The 16,787-nt window shown below is 39.2% G+C and overlaps 1 protein-coding gene across 3 annotated transcripts in view; it reads right to left on the bottom strand.

The window, feature by feature from the left end:
• Positions 1–16,787, bottom strand: part of Chrm3 (cholinergic receptor muscarinic 3) — a 262,367-nt gene that overhangs the window by 151,242 nt on the left and 94,338 nt on the right. Inside the window, exon 1 of one of the 3 annotated variants that reach the window (XM_051194769.1) lies at positions 13,816–13,867. The exons of the other annotated variants lie outside the window; for them this stretch is intronic. The gene's annotated coding sequence lies outside the window, so the exon portion shown is untranslated. Of the gene's footprint in view, positions 1–13,815; positions 13,868–16,787 lie in introns of those variants that run through there. 3 annotated transcript variants of the gene reach the window in all.

The raw sequence follows: 16,787 nt of genomic DNA, 5'->3' as shown, positions 1-16,787 counted from the left end.
TTTCTACAAATGCTTTTTTTGATAATAACAATATAAATTTCTTAGGTGGAATTGATTCTGCATGAAAATGGTATTTGTAGATTGAATAATGGAAGAAACAGAGGCTGCCTAAAGAAGAATCCCCCAAAAGAATCTAAATAAATTGCCAAATCTGACGTCATGAGATGTCCTGGGTGGCCTCCTGCAGCACTGATTTTTTGTTATTCTCAAATGAAAACTTTATTTTGCTATTATTATATATGTTTATGTGGTTTTTCATCTTTTATTCTGTCTATACACTTTCCATCATCATCCCACAGAGCTTTCCTAAGTCCTCTGTTAATTGGCCCCTCCAAATCTCATGAGTGACACATGTAAGGACACTCAAAGTGGTATGCACAGACCAGAAAGCTGGTGGAGGGCTGTTTCTAGAGTGACAAGAGGAGGTGTTCTGCACTAGAGGCAACTTAAAACAAAACCTAATTTACTAGGACAAATAACACACCCATTAACCCTCATTCTGTGTGTGTGTGTGTGTGTGCGTGCATGTGTGTGTGCGTGTGCATGTGCATGTGCTTGTGTGTGCATATATATTGTTGAGGAACCTAGGACCTCATCTATGCTAAGTATATACCCTACCACTGAGCTACATTTGCTGGTTCTTCAATAGTAGCTGTAAAGTTTTCTAATCTCTCAAGTAAAAGTCAAATAAATACTCTGTGACATTCACATAGATCCTTATGACTCAAGTGACTTGTAATCATTCATCCGCATTAATTTCTTCAAGACCTAAGTGGACCATCGTATAAGTTGAGATTAAATATCCTTAAGTTTCAATTTGCACACAACAGAAATTATACTATTATTATTATTGAGACAAGATCTTATGCAACTCAAGGATGGTCTTGAACTCACTATGCTGCCTAAGATGACTTTGGATTTTGATCCTTCTGCCTTCATCTCCTGAGTGCTATGATTAAAGATATGCACCAGAGTGTCCAGTTTATGTGGTGCTGTGAATCAAACCCAGTGCTTTGTGTATGATAGGTAAGTAAATACTCTAACAACTGAGCTACACTGTCAGCCATATAAATCTTATTTAACCAACAACAGCAGATCTGGTCACTGATCAAATGGGGCTTAGAATAATGGAGTTCTAACATATGCCAAGCTATCTTCAGAACTCTGGCCAAATACTTTAGAATTGCAAATGATAATGAAAATGCTTTCATTCTCCCAGTTTAGGAATTCTCTGGAGTAGTACAGCAAAGTACAATGACCAAAATCAGACTCCCAGAAGGGCAGAAAGGATGTGTGTGCACATGTGCCTGTGTGTATGTGTGTGTGTGTGTGTGTATGTGTGTGTGTGCACATGTGCCAGTGTGTGTGTGTGTGTTTGTGTTTATGTGTGTGTGCATGCACATGTACTTGTATTGTATGGGTGCATGTGAGTTTGTGTGCAGGTCAGAGAGAAACCAGGAGCTTCAATGTCCTTCCGCATCTTGTTTGATACATGATCTATCAATAGGCTGGAACTTTGCCAGAGGAAGCTGGGCCATGAGCTTCATGGATAAGATTATCTCTACCTCCCATCACACTACTGCTGGGAGTACAGGCATGTGCTATCATACTCAGCTTTTTTAGGTGGTTTCTGAAGATTACAGGATTTTACCTGGGCTCTGGGTTTTTGAATGAGGCCCCTTGTGCTCTTGAGACAAACCATATCCTCTGTCCCCCCCAAAGCATCCTGTTTTAAGTACATTTAAGGTAAAATTGTCAAGGGTCAAAAGGTGAAGTCTGAGGAGCAGTAATGATTCCTTTTTCTTTAGCAACTTGCGGCTTCTAAATTTTACTAAAAGAGGAAGAAAACATTTAAGAAAGAAAAATAAATACAGACTCAGCCTTTGGAACGAGTGAGAAACAGCCTTTGGTGCTGGGAGGCTAATCGCTTGGCTCCCAGGATTTCTATCTGCCCGCAGAGGAATGAAGGACCTTTGTTTCTGGTTATTTCTGTGTGGATGCTCACGTCAGCACCTGTTTCACAGTTATAATCCTTTCTAGAGCCGCCAGCAAAGTGTTGATATTCCACAGAAATAATCTTCCTTCAATACAGCTATTCACTCAATATGAAGGTCAAGTTATCTCTGCTCTGAATAAGTACAGAGAAGGACTAACTCATAAAACAGAATGCTTCTCAGAATTTGCATAAACCTCCTTTGTCTTCTACAAATTATTCCTTGTTAAATGAAGGTGGTGTTTAAAGGCTAATTATATTTATCAAACGAACTGAATCCATCTCTTTTGGACTAATCACATATTCCCTAGGCATTTTCCCCTCCCTGACATCAGGGAGGTAACATAAAGCAAGATCTATGCAAATTGATTCTCATTATCAACTTAGTGGTTTCATTTTTAACCTAGAAATTGACTTCTGCATAGCAATTGTTATTCAACTGTCCAGACAATTTGCTAAAAGGGAAACACTGCACATTTTAAAAATTTCTATGAAATAAAAGCATTACATATAGATGGCTATTGTCCTCCTAAAACAATGATGATAAAAAGTCCTTCATAGAGGATGGCAGTGATGGGAAACTGATTGCTGAGAGTCAGAAAGTTTCCATAAAACTCCAGTTTCAAATAAGGGAGACCTGGTTCTTAGAAAATGGAAATCAAAGGAGATATGAGGAATGTGCCTCTCATGGAGTCAGTGGCATAAGTATGGTTTTCATTAGTTCAAATCATGGGTAACTATGTGTGTGTAATTTTTTTTTGTGTGTGTGTGTGGTAGTTTAAAACAACTCCATATTCAGGCAGGTGGCCCAAGTCTGCAATTCCAGCACTCAAGAAGCTGAAGCAAAAGCAACAAAAAGTCCATTTTAGCCTGAGCCATTCATTTTAGGCCAACCTAGGCTAGTTATAGAGAAACTATGTTTCAAAACAAAATAAAACCCCAAGAGCTGACAAAGTGGCACCATTAGGAGGTGTGGGCTTGTTGGAGGAAGTGTGTGGCTATGTAGGTGGGCTTTGAGGCCTCCTATATGCTCAAGCCACACCCAGTGTGGCACAAATTCTCCTTTTGTCCATGGATCAAGATGTAGCACTCTCAGCTCCTTCTTCAGCACCATGTCTGCCTGCTTGCTGCCATGATGATAATGGACGGAACCTCTGAAACTGTACACCAGCTCCAATTAAATGTTTACCTTTATAAGAGTTGTTGTGGTCATGGTGTCTCTTTCAGAGGAAGCCACATATTCTCAAAGCAAGTACTAATTTTTTTTATTATTTGAGAATTTTATATATGTACCTATAGTGTCTGGATCCAATCACTGCACATTCCTTTCTAATTCCTCTCCTATCCACTTATCACCTTACCTTCCCAGCTTCATGTACTCTCATTTTTTTAACCCACTGAGTCTACTTTAGTGCGGGCTTTATGTATGTTGGGAACAATCTCCTGTAGCATGAGTAGTCTCTCAGGGACTGTATCCCTGAAGAAAATGGATTCTCCTCCCATTAGCCACCATTTGCCAATAACTCCTTATATAGGGGTATGGCTTCACAAACCCTCCCATATCCACGTTGGGATTTTGGTTGGTCAACTCAAGAATTTTAAAATTCTATTATTTTTATCCATGAGACTCTGAGAGAAGTTTAAAAGAGCTTATTTAGGTGCAGAACAGGGGTAATTAGTCACAGGTACAGGACAGGTTAGAGGCTGCTATGGGTTCTCTTATCAGAAGCAAGTGCTCTTAGCTCCTGAGCCATCTCTCCAGTCCCAAGAATGGCTTTATTAGAGAGTGAGTCCTACATATCTGAGGCTACTCTTCAGGTTCTTTTTAGTACTTGAGGTTAAACCAGGGCTGCATGAAGGCAAGGTAAGCACCCTACCACTGAACTACACCCCCACTTAGGAGCTCAAAGAGTCTTGATGGGATGTTCTCTTTGAGAAATCCCAGTGCATGCCTTCTATTGAACTTATTGTAAACATAAACCAATGAGGGCTCACAAGAAGCAAAGATATTGTTTCATTTACTATCTGCTAACCAAGCTCTGGAGCAATGCCTGACTGACAGCTGGAAATCATCCAGTGTTCCTGCAATGAATGCTATCAATTCAGTTCCTTGGTTATCATACTCAAAACCAGTGCACTTGGTTTAAGATTTAGTTTGACATTTACTAGTGTTGAAATAATTTATCAAACTTCATCTAATATAGGTAGTGTAAAATAACCCAGAGAGTGTATACATCTTTATAATTCCAGTACACACTTGGATGAGGCACAGTTTAGAGTTTCTGGCTATCCTGAACTACTTAGTGACTTCAGGGTTAGCCTAGACTAACTACATAGTTGTTTTAGTTTGGACTTCTAATGCTGTGTTGAAACACCATGACCAAATGGCAAGTTGGGGAGAAAGGGGTTTATTTGGCTTATACTTCCATATTATTTTTTCATAATCAAAGGAACTCAAACATGGCAGGAACCTGGGAATAGGAGCTGATTCAGAGGCCATGGGGAGGTGTTGCTTACTGGATTGCTCATCATGGCTTGCTCAGCTTGCTTTCTCATGGAACCCAGGCTGGGGTGGCACCACCCACAATGGGATGGGCCCTCCCCTATTAAACACTAATTAAGAAAATGCCTTACAGCTTGATCTTATGGAGGCATTTTATCAATTGAGGTTCACTCCTTTTAGATAACTCTAGCTTGTGTCAAGTTGACATAAAACACAATAGTTTATCAATAGATTGAGATAGCTAAAACAATGAAGGGAAAAAAATTGAAACAGGGACTCATATAACTCAGGCTGGCTTGAATTTACCATACAGAAGTAAAACACCTCAGATTTCTGATACTCCTGCCTTCGTTTACCAAGTGCCAGAGATGCAGGCATAAACATTACATCTGACTTTATGCACCACTAGGGACTGAACCTAGAGCTTTGGGCATGCCAGGCAAGCTCTCTATCAACTAGGCTATGTCCCCAGCATCAGTAAGGCCTGTAGTCTATGCAGGCAAACACACCATTGCCTCTCTATGTAAATATAAATATATCTATTTTTGGACCTTTCAAATTTATTGTTAGATCTCAACTAGGAATGAAACATTTAAACAGAAAGCTGAAGTTTGTGAGCATGGCCATTTTTGAGCTCATGATAACTGTTCATGCATGAATATATTTAAAGTTTCCTCTGACAAGCAACCTTGACAAAGCTTCCTTAGACTTCTGTAATGGTGAGTGTTAATTATCAGACTAGTATCACCTGGGACATGTGCCCCTGGGCCTGCCTATGAGGAATTATTTTGGTTATATTAATTGAAGTAAAAAGATTGGTCCACTGTGAGTGGCACCATTTCCTTGCAGGAATCCTGGACTATGTAAACAGAGAAGGTGAGTAATGAATCCATGCATCCATTACTCTCTGTTCTTGATTGTGGCTAAAAGATGACCAGCTGCTTCAAGCACCTGCTTCCCTTGACTTCCCTGATATATTCTTGAGCTGGGAATCAGAATAAACCCTGTCTTCTTTAAGCTCCTTTTGTCAAAGCATTTGATTCCAACAAAAGAGAAAGAAACTAAATGAACTTCTATGTGTACCCTGCTTTATACACCAAAAACACGTTTCCCTATAGCCATATAGTCGAGGGTGAAATGGAAGTAACATCACTTTCAATGGGAAGTGTTTGCTCTTAGCCAAGTTACTTCTCTGTGGTTCCATTTCATCAGCAGTGTATTTGTGTTTCAAAACCTGCCATCCTTCCCTAACACAAGAAAATGGATCCAGGTCTTTGCACATATTAGGCAAGTGCTCTACTACCAAGCTGACACACACCCCAGCCAGCACTAGAACTTTAAGAATTAAATTAAAAACCATATGGAGGTGCCTGGTGTGGAGCAGATGTGCAAGAAATACTTGTTTACCCTGGGTTTACACCAGTGCCAAGAATACACTCATGTCTTCATGCTGAGAATTTACCTACAGCAAACACAACTGCACTTAGCTGTGTGGTTCCTACAACGTATGTTCGGGCAGAGAGCTCCCCTACTTCACAATGAAGTCAGCACTGCACAGTTAGTGTTACTCTGTGGTAGAAAGCAGAGCAGTTCTGGAATGATGCCATGTTACTCTTGCATATATTGCTTCCAATGGGGTTTAAAGAAGCACACTGAACCACCTCAGGGTCCAGCCACATGGACAGAAGATGTACTCACTTCTTGATGTAGACTATAACTGTAAAAGGAGAACTGTCAAGGTAAGAACAGTTTGCCAGTCAAGAAAGTCATTTATACTGCATTTAAGGAAAACAAACAAACAAACAAAAAGCAAAACAAAACTGGAAACAAAACACAAAAATATGTAAAATTTGGGTGGGTAAAGTGCTTGCTGAGCAAGCATTGGGACCTGGGTTCCATGAGCCCAGCATAGTGGTATATTTTTGTAATAACAGCATTGGCAGGCAATTACAGGGACAGGAGGTTCTTTGGGGGCTCCCTAGCATGCTAGCCTAGCCTGCCTAGCAAGGTTCAGGCTCATGAGAGGCCATGTTTCAAAACAAACAAACAAACAAATTAATGTGGAACAGGTTGCAGTTCACACAAATATGTTGCATGTTACACTCCCATGTATCTGTGTACATCACACATACAAAAGAATATGAGTAAACAAGGAAGTAACATCCATCCTAGGTCTCTGTTGACCCATCTGGCAACATTTCTTTTTCTCCCTGGAAGAATAAATAGGACCTTTTCACAGCACTTGATCTGGGCACTTTCTGGCCATCATTTCCAGTTCTGTTAACAGCTAGGTACTTGACTTAGGTCCTTCTCTTGTCAGGATTCACCTTCACTATGGTGTCAGTTTCCTAATCACATATCTTGTTGTGTCATGTGACTGTTGAGAATCTCCTGATGCCTCTCTTTTGGCTGCAGAACAGATGTTGAGCTCCTTAGCTTGTCATATAAAGACCTTAGTGACTGTGTGCAGCCTGCTTCTCTAGCCCTATCTCCAGTCTCCTCTAACCCCCCCCCTTACTCCATCCTCTTTCCAATTCTCACTTCTTTACAAATTCCTCACTGTTCAGCCTGGATGAGTAATCTCTTCATGGATAAGTACCTTTATTCTCTTGCCTTCTTAAGAGGCCACAGTTTTAAAGTAATCTATGGAATAAAGATCTCCATAGGGGTCTATTAGGCCAGATGCCTTCCAAGCATTTCTGATTATTTTAACCAGTACTGGATATTGAACCTAGGGTCTCACACATGCCAGGCAGGTGTTCTTTCACTGACTACAGCTTAAGTTCCACTTCTGATTCTTGTATCCACCTGTACATCTCCTTGACATAGACAGATATTTAATTCATCTCTAAAAATCGAAACATACAAAACAAATACCTTGTCCTCTTTCTTTTAAATCTCTTTCCACTTGCCATCATCCAGCCTTGTGGCTTCCTTGCTCCTTAACCCCTCCAAAACAAACAAACAACAACAACCCTTACTAATTTTATGCAGTGCCCTGGGAGTCCAAAACAGCATTGGACTCCCTGGACCTTAAATTACAGATAGTTGTGAGCTTGCTCTCATGTGGGTACTGAGAGTTGAATCTAGGTTCCTTTCATCACTGAGTCTCTTAATCACTGAGTCAACTCTCTAGCATCTTTCTTGCTCTTTTGAAATCAAGTCATCCATGCTTCTGGCCTAGAAATACCCTATAAAACATCTTTCTTCTATAGCCACTGGTCTGGTCCCCAAATCCTTCCAGCCACTGCCCAACTGTCCTCTCTTGGAGTTTCTCATTGACTTCTCTATCTTAATTTAAAATGTATTAACCCTCTACAATTACTTCCTACTGCACACCTTTGCTTTTGGGCTGTTTTTGCAATAGTATTTACCACCCACTAACATATTTTGTGTTATGCTCTTTGTTCTAGTACCTTCCCTGGTATGTGAGCTCAATTGCAATTATGACAGTGACTAGGACACTTCTGTTCACTACTTAAACCAAGATCCTAAAGACCTTAGTGTCTGGTTTATGGATTATCTCTGTGACTATATATAGAGGTTGGTATTGATTTTACCTTTAAAATCAGGGCTTTTGTGAGCTGTTGCCTATGCTGAGATGAGATTTCAGTGATTCACTTATCATGATATACCTCATCCAGGTTCCTCTTAGTAACTCTAATAAAACTCATTGGTCCATCAAGTTGGATTTTCATAGTAACCTTACTTTGGTGTGTTACTGATTCACTATGTGAGGTGAGTAGTTATTTGTTCACACCTTCTCAGGAATAGGGTAACATAATAAACTCAGACACAGGAAGGCAAGCAAATAGTCACGGTGTGATTACAAGTATGACCAACTGAAGACCTGCCCAGATGGGACCAGTACACATTAGGAGCCTATGGGTGGTTATTGCTTTAGGTCACTAAATGTTGGTATGTTTTTAGATAAAGTTATAAGCAAACAAAACACTAGTTCTTCAGTTAATTATGCATTTGATGAGAAAATATTTTCCATTATAAATTCCAGTATGTTATTTTAATATCAGATATTCCCTTGTATGAAATTTACCTGAAATTGCATGAATAGGGAATAAAAAAATGCATGTGTAGCTTAGAGGTTAAGCAGGAACAGTATGCTACATGAGAGAGCTTTGATCACTCTCGAAGTGGCTGGAGAAGATGATGATGGAGGAAGAGAAATAATCATGAGATGCACAAACATAAGGACTGTCATGATGAGTGGGTGGGACTGCTTGTGGCTGGTGCTGAGAGTCTTGAGTGGATAGGCATACACATGGGTGATGAGAAGATGGAATCAGGTTCATTTTCTAAAACAAAGTCTTACTGTAATAACTAGCCCACTCCACCTTTCATAAACTCTGCCCTTGTGAAGCTAAATAGAGTCTATGACTATGTCTCCATATGAATACGAGACAGGTGTACCTGTATAAGAACAACAAAGAGAGAGGCAAGTGGGGGCGAAGAAAGAACAGAGAATAGCACACACACAGAGTGTAGTAATTTATTGCAAAAAATGCATTAGTTGACTGAATTCATGCACTATTCAACTGATCTCAGTGATGATCTTCCTTTCCTTTATTTGTTCAAAGTCACATTATTCTCACAGTACATAGGATGGAGTTCAAACACACTACTCCCAAACCTAACCTTGGCATTCCAGAAAACAGAAAGACTACTCTGATTTTCCACTTTTGTCTTCAAAGTAAGTCAATAAACCTAGAAAAAAATTCTGGGGTTTTCTTGAAGGAGATCCTAAGACTATCATGTGGCAAGTGCCCATGATAGTTGTGGCAGAAAGGTATGACATTCTCTCTGAAAATGGAGAGAGCAGAGATAAAATTGAACAACAACAACAAAAAGTCTTGCTATGTTATTCTGAGCCCATCACAGTTAGACCCTTCTCCCTAGCATTGAATCTCATTTTTCTTAACTGTCTTCACCAGTCCTGAGCATAACAGGAAGTATGAAGGTTCCTAGGCTATATAGCACAGACACCATATGCTAGGTGCAGAGTTGAGCAGTAAACAATTTCCCAGCATGCATAGAACCTCTAGTTCAGTCTCTAGCACCATAAAAGTTAAACTAAACGATGCTATAAAGAAAAAATCTACACTGAATAGTTGTGTATGCTTTCTTCTTATTAATGTCTCTTGTTATGGGGACCTTAGCTATGAACCTAGTTTTGGCAGTGGAAAAGAATTCTTCTTCCCTGTTAGCCTCACAGAACACAAAGAGCTAAGAAGAAAAACATATGAACATAGCAGGGTAAAAAAAAAAGTTCTGGAATGATAGGATTAAATCAGGGAAATATTTTTAATAGAGAATAATAATTTATTTAACTAAATTTAACTTCCACCTTCACCCCTGAGATATTTATGAAAATGTCCTCAATGTCAAAATCCTCAGTGGCTGTGGTGCTGCAGAGAAAGCTAGAACAGCTTGCCAAATGCCAAGCTGCTGGCTTTGGAAATTAGTAAACAAGAGGAAGGAAAAGAAAAAAGAAATATTTTTTTCCTCAAATAGTAGGCGAAGCACTTGATGGTTTTATTTTTTGAGGTGATTTCTAGTTGGTGTGCTGAAAGACAATAGTTTTCTTAACTTTAGTTTTAACCTCGAAAAATTCTTGGACTGGAGAGCATCCTATTGTGTTATGTTATTCCAACTCTGACAGAAAGGAGAAGGTGGCATTACTGAAAGTTGCTTAGGAGATCCCCATAGTCTTCTCTGTGTATGTGGGTGTGCATCTTCTCCACAACAGTTTCTCCTTTGGATTAGACCCATCTCCATTGTCCTTGGGCTTTAACACTGGCAAAGTTATTCTATTAACACACAGAGAAGAAATAGAATGCTATTGAGCCCCAGGGACCATCTATTTCTCCTTCTGCAGTACTGGCTTATACATGTGTGCCAGGCATTTGAACTCTTATCCTCATATTTGCACAGCAAGCATTTTACCCACTGAGCCTTCCTTCTTTCAACCCTCCTTAAAGCAACATCTTTTGACCTCTTTTTCACTCTTCCCCTCAGGTGACTGGCCTGTGGCCCATTTTTCCAACATTTGGAGATATGCGGCACTAAGGTCCTCATAAGTAATATGAACTTTGTCTTATAGTTGAGTTAGACATTCCCTAGAGTGGGTGCGGAACCCAGTGTTTACCATTATTAATAGCGTTATGATATCTGTGCATGTAGGACATGTGTTGCATGAAAATTCATGGACTGTAGTGTGTCTTGCAGAAACTTTAACAGCTATGCCCTGCTATGGCTGAGGATTGCTTCTGTTGGCTTGGATAGCTTCTGTTTAGGAACAGAAAAGCATTTTGTGCCCCTGCCCCCCATCAAAAGGGCACTACAAGTACTTGAACTCCTATTAATAGCCCCTGCAAGCACAGCAGCAGCCTGCGTGTGCCCGTGTCCAAGTGCTTCTGAAATGACAGGGAGCTTTCAAACAGAACTGGGCTGTGCATTTTTCCAATGCCAACCTTGCTGGCGCTGCTCTGCCCTGTCAAATGCATAATATTGAAATGCCCAACTGGGCACCTATTTGCTAGAATGTTCTTGGCTGTTCTCCACCCATCATGTCCCAAGATAGAATTTGCTCTGAGAAGCAAGACTATTCTTAGGTGCTTCCTGTGGTGAACATTAACCAAAAGATTGAAATCTCAGGAAACAGGTAAGGACTGAGTAAAGGGAGAGGATGTGTAATTCCTTAAAAAACTTCAAAAAAAGCTTTTACCCACACAGAGCTTTAGAAGTGACCAAGGCTGCTGCTACCACAGACATAAGCTTTCTGTGGGAGCTGTCATTTCTATGACCAGGCATGAATGAATGTGAATGCTTCACAGCTCTTTAAGAGCCACTCATCTTCCCAAATGATGCTTGCAATTTACACGACTCTCTCGCTCTCTCACTCTCTGGCTCTCCTCCTCCTCTCTTCTCTGTAGGCCATTCTTCATGGAGTTTCTTGATTTGGCCTGCTTAGCTTGTCAGAAGATCACAGGGACCCTCCTGTGGTCACCTCCTAAGTGCAGGGATCACAGGCATAAATGCCATTCCTGGCTTTTATGTAAGTGCCAGAGATCCAAAAGTAGGTCCCAAAGCTTAGAAGTCAGGTACTTCCCCAGTTGAGCCATCTCCCCAGTTCCTAGGCAAGACTTTTCTAAGTGTTCAGAGCACACATCACAAAAGCCCCAAGGTAGCAGAAAAAGAGCCACAGTCACTCATTATAGTCCCTGGTCCCAGAGCCCAAAAACTGAAAAAGGAAGTAATGCATCTTCCCTGACCAGGGTTTGTTCCTTTCTCATTTCATTCCTCTTAAACAACATTTATTTGGCAGGTTCTTAAGTATACCAATTTGGGAACAGTTAGTGAATCTCCAAGTTGCTACCTATGCACAATTCCAGAGCTTCTACCTACACACCAGTAAATGATATAGGAAGCACCCATTGGGCTTGATGCGTTAAAAAACAGGAAACTAAGCTAGGTAGGTTCTCAAAGGAAGGTAGATATGACAGATGGTAGGAAATAAAGATGATGAAAATATATTGTATATGATTCTTCAAGAATTGATAATAATAAAAAATTTCAAAAATATTCTTTTTGTCAACACTGGAATCATCATTAATTGAATTACTTTCTTCTTTAAGTCATTTATAACAATTATCCTAACAGGACAATTTCTCTAACTCATCTCAGATTTAAGGTAGATAATATGCTCAAATTCTCCGTGCAAAGTAGCTACAGTCATTCCTCATTGGACAGGGGGTAGGATCTTACTCATATATGTAATTGTGTCATTTTCTTTAGTTATGGACTAAGGGACATGAGAAGGACCCAAATTGCTTCCCAGCACTCCTGTTTAGAGTCTCACAGATGCTGGTAACTCCAGCTCCCTGGGTTCCAGTGCCCTCTTCCAATGTCTGGCTTCGGAAGACACTGTACTCATGTGCATACACACACATGTGAACATACATAAACAAAAATAAGTCTTAAAAAGAGAGAAAAGAGCTATGGCCTGGAAATTATGGTAATTCTAGGTATTGTGATGTCCCCAGTGGCTAAAAGGTTTTTAAGTTGGACTAAGAGACTACAGATGCCAGCTCCAATTACTATACCCAGAAAAGCTTTCAATCCTGTAGATGGAGAAACCAAGATATTCCATGACAAAACCAGAGTTAAGCAATACTTATTAACTAATCCATCCCTACAAAAAGTTCTAAAGGAAAACTCCAGGCCAAAGAATTCAACTACACCCTCAAAAACATAGGCAATAGATAATTGCACTTCAAAACAGCCAAAAGAAAAATGGGAGGAAATACCACCACCACCAACAAATCCTAAACAAACAATGGTTAACAATCAATGGTCATTAATATTCCTCAATATTAGTGGTCTTAACTCATCTACAAAAAGACACAGGCTAACAGAATGGATACAAAAATAGAACATTCTTCTGCTGCATACAAGATATATACCTCAACTTCAAAGACAGATGTTACCTCAGAATTAAGGGTTTGGAAAAGATTTTCCAATCAAATGGACCCAAGAAACAAGCAGATGTAGCAATGGCAATATCTAACAAATTACGCTTCAAACTAAAATCAATCAAGAGATGAAGGTCATTTCTTATTTGTCACAGGAGAAATCCATCAAGATGAAGTCTCAATTCTGAACATCTATGCCCCAAATACAAAGGTACCTATATTCCTAAAAGAAACATTACTTAAACTCAAATTGCACATAAAATCTCACACTCTTATAGTGGGAGATTTCAACACCCCACTCTCAACACTAGACAGGTCCACCAGACAGAAACTTAACAAAGGAGCTAAAATGAGTTAGGACCCAATTAGGTTTAACAGACAGTTAGAGAACATTCCATCCAAACACAATAGAATATACCTTCTCAGTGCCACATGGAACTTTCTCTTAAATCAACCACATACTTAGCAACATAACAAACCTTAATAGGTTAAAAAAAATCAGAATAACCCCCCCCCGTGTCTTATCAGATTAACATGCATTAAAGTTAGAATTAAACAACATCACAAATTGCAGAAACCCTAGAAACTCATGTAAACTGAACAATGTGCAGTTTCACCATTCCTAGGTCAAGGAAGAAATAAAGAAAGAAATTAAAGACTTCCTAGAATTTAATGAAAATGAAGACACAAGATACCCAAACTTATGGGACACTTTGAAAGCAGTACTAAGAGGAAAGTTCATAGCACTAAGTGCCCACATGAACAAACTGGAGAATAGTCACATTAACAGCACAACTGAAAGCTCTGGAACAAGAATGAAGAGAACTCACCCCGCAGGAGTAGACACCAGGAAATAACCAAATTGAGGGCTGAAACCAATAAAGTCGAAACTGGGAAAACAATACAAAGAATAAATGTAACAAAGAGTTGGTTCTTCAAGGTTCAACAAGATAGATAAAGTTTTATCCAAACTAACCAAAAGGCAGAGAGAAAACATGCTAATTAACAAAATCAGAAATGAAAAGGGGGACATAACAACAGATGCTGAGGAAGGTCATACTTCGAAAATCTGTACTCCACAAAATTCGAAAATTTAACGGAAATGAACAATTTTTTTCTGGATAGATATCATTTAAGAAAAGTAAACCAAGAACAGATAAACAATTTGAATAGACTTATAACTCCTAATGAAGTAGAAGCAGTCATCAAAAGTCTCCCAAACAAACAAACAAAAAAATCCCAGGGCCAAATGGCTTCAGTGCAGAATTCTACCAGACATTCAAAGAATAGCTAATACCAATACTCCTTGAAGTGTTCCACACAATAAAAATAGAAAGGTTATTGCCAAACTCTTTTTATGAGGCTACAATTATCTTAGTACCCAAGCCACACAAAAACACAACTAAGAAACAGAACTACAGACTAATATCCCTCATGAACACTGATATAAAAATACTCAATAAAATACTGTCAAATTGAATCCAAGAACACATCAGAGAATTCATCCACCATGACTAAGCAGGCTTCATCTTGGGGATGCAGGGATGGTTCAACATATGAAAATCCACCAATGTAATCCACCACATAGACAAACTGAAAAAGGAAAACCACATGATCATCTCACTAGATGCTGAAAGAGCCTGTGACAAAATTCTACACCCCTTCATGACAAAGGTCTTGGAGAGATCAGGGATAACAGGAACACACCTAAATATAATAAAAGCAATACAGCAAACCAACAGCCAACATCAAACTAAATGAAGAGAAACTTAATGTGATTCCTCTAAAATCAGGAACAAGATAAGGCTGTCCAGTTTCTCCATATATCTTTAATATTGTATTTGAAGTACTAGCCAGAGCAATAAGAAAACAAAAGGTGATCAAAGGGATACAAATTGGAAAGGAAGAAATCAAACTTTCACTATTTGCTGATATGATAGTTTATGTAAGTGACCTGGAAAACTCTACCAGGGAACTTCTACAGCTGATAAACACTTTTAGCAAAGTAGAAAAGTGGCAGGATACAAGATAAACTCAAAAACAAACAAACAAACAAACAAACAATAAAAACAGTAGCCCTACTATATACAGATGATAAACACCACCCTTTAAACTGCCACAAACAACATAAAATATCTTGGGGCAATGTTAACCAAACAAGTGAAAGACCTATATAATAAGAACTTTGCATCTTAAAAGAAGGAAATTAAAGAAGATACCAGAAAATGGAAAGACCTCTCATGCTCTTGGATAAGTAGGATCAATATAATAAAAAGGGCAATCTTGCCAAAACCAATCCAAAGATTGAATGTAATCCCTATCAAAATCCCAGCACAATTCTTCACAGACCTTGAAAAAATAATACTCAACTTTATGTGGAGAAACAAAAGATCCAGGGTAACCAAAACAACCCTATACAATGAAGGAACTTCTGGAGACATCAGCATCCCCGACTTCAAGCTCTATTATAGAGTTACCTTAAATTTCCTTCCCTGATAATGAGATTGATGACTACCTTATATGCCATTCTAGAACCTTCATCCAGTAGCTAATGGAAGCAAAAGCAGGCACCCACAGCTAAATACTGAGCCAAACTCCTGAAATCCAGTTGCAGACAGGGAGGAATGATGAACAAAGGGGTCAAGACCAGGCTGCAGAAACCCATAGAAACTTGACCTGAACAAGTCAGAGCTCATGGATTCCAAGTCTGATAGCTGGGAAACCAGTTTAGGACTGACACTGATCCCTGAATGTGGATGTTAGTTAGGAGGACTGGCCAGTCTATGGGGCCTCTGGTAATGGATCAGTACGTATTCCTAGTATATGAAAGGACTTTGGGTGCCCATTTCACATAGTGGGATACTCCCTCTGCCTAGGTCCATGGGAGAGGGCCTAGGTCCTGTCCCAAATATTATGACAGATTTTGAAGACTCCACATGGAAGTCTGCTCCCTGGGGAGCAGAAAGGGGATGGGATGGGGGTTGGTGGAGGGAACAGGAGAGTACAGGAGGGTGGAGGGACTGGGATTGGCATGTAAAACAAGCTTGTTTCAAAATTAAATTTAAAAAATTATAAAAAAACAACCCATCAAAAACAAAAAAAAAATTAAGTTGGATTTGTTCACATCATTCTAACTTTATTGTTATATAACAGTGAAGTGATTTGTGTGATGAATATATAGACAGTAAGTCACATATATAGTTTCTTGGTCCTGAGTTAGTTGTTTTAGGAGAAAAATATTATATATGAAGTCATAACAATGAACTTTAAAAATACTTCTGAAGTAGCAGCGATTCTATACAAATATAAATGTGCTATTTGAGTGTATTCGCACATTTTCAGCAAGACTGAACTTTCAGGCAAAAATAAATTAAGAGCAGTGAATTGAATCCCACAACTCCCCAGTGGTAGGTTTTAGGTGAATTCCAAGCTGAAGCCACTCTTGCAGGCTTTTTTGTATAAGTTACTTAAAGAATGCAGAAAATGCAGAACATTAACACCCCCCAGTGCTGCCAATGAAAGCTTGTCATGTGAATTTCATGTACTTCATTCCTTAGGTTTCCTATACATTATCAAGATCAATTGTTGGTCTCAGGGAAATCTCAACAAAGACCTCCCCTTTCCACTTCAAAAGGACCTGTAGACAGACCTTCAAAAAAAGATATGAAGCAAAAATCTATAGTGTTTTGTATTAATTCTTAAGCCACTAGTTTCAGCGTCTGATTAGAGATCTCAAAATAAATCTTGTAGTTCCATAGCCTAAACTATGTTTCTGTGTGCCTTGCCCATAATCCTGATGTTA

Source organism: Phodopus roborovskii, unplaced genomic scaffold, assembly GCF_943737965.1.
Source record: "Phodopus roborovskii unplaced genomic scaffold, PHOROB, whole genome shotgun sequence".
NCBI lineage: Eukaryota > Metazoa > Chordata > Mammalia > Rodentia > Cricetidae > Phodopus > Phodopus roborovskii.
The sequence above is the reverse complement of the archived record's forward strand: the minus strand, read 5'-3'. Positions and strand labels throughout refer to the sequence as shown.